This window comes from Myotis davidii, unplaced genomic scaffold, assembly GCF_000327345.1.
Source record: "Myotis davidii unplaced genomic scaffold, ASM32734v1 scaffold260, whole genome shotgun sequence".
In the NCBI taxonomy this organism is placed as follows: domain Eukaryota; kingdom Metazoa; phylum Chordata; class Mammalia; order Chiroptera; family Vespertilionidae; genus Myotis; species Myotis davidii.
Window position 1 is genome coordinate 101,349 of NW_006291758.1, and position 959 is coordinate 102,307.

At 43.5% G+C, this 959-nt stretch overlaps 1 pseudogene; it reads right to left on the reverse strand.

Annotated features, from left to right (window-relative positions):
• Window positions 1-339: 339 nt before the first annotated feature.
• The window catches only part of LOC102771440, a 12,021-nt pseudogene continuing 11,401 nt past the window's right edge, over window positions 340-959 (reverse strand).

Consider the following 959-nt stretch of genomic DNA (forward strand, 5'->3'; position numbering starts at 1 on the left):
TGCCAAAAGAGAAACCAGATGGCATAAAACAGGCAGAGGTGAGATGGGGGGCAGTAGTGGGGAGTGGTGTGGGAAAGGGCCAGGAATCCACTCAGAAAAGCTGGTAATTACTGACCTGAAACTAGCATGGGAAGGAGAAGGGGGATGCATACAAGAGGAAGAATTCAAAAAAAGTTGAAATGGTAAGGAGAGAGAACTCCCCCAAAGAACATAGAGGATGTTGGAGGTGAGTTGACAGCAATAATTTCCTTTGTAGAGGACCAGGGATGAGCCACCACTCAGCTGAAAACTCTGGAGACTCAAGGCCGGAATTAGAGATTGGGAGCTCCCCAGAGAGCATTACAAGAAGGTGTTGCACTACTCTCAGAGGCACCTGAAGCAGTCTAAGGACTGCTTGGCATTGGCGGCACATGTGTCCTAGAGCCATTTCTGGACAAGGTCTGGCCAAGGACTACGTAGGCCTTTTCAAAGCCCTTTCTTCCAGCTTCTTGCCCAGGACTTCACCAATTTTGGCCAGGCTCACCACTGGCTATTGCCCTGTGGGCTGTGCCATGAAGACTCGGTGCTTTGTGGTATTGTCATGTTGATCAGGCAGCTCCAGCTCCCATAACACTACTCTCCTTAAGTTTTCCTCTTAAAGAAAAAAAAGAGATAAAAGTTTTTAGAGTTCTAATTGTGAATACTTTTGTGATTTTTTTTTATTGGAAATCCAAATAAATTCAACTTTCTTTTTCTACCCAGAACGGGGAAGGAGCATAATGTAATATATAAGTAGTGTGTGTGTGTGTGTGTGTGTGTGTGTGTGTGTGTGTGTGGTATACATACAAACTTATCTATATTTCTATCTAAATGTTATGGCAAGGGAAGTATGATATTCACTAACTGTTGTATATTCAGTTCCTCCTACTCTCATATCCCAACTTAAAATGTCTTTCACTTCTGCTTTAGTTTTCTTTCCC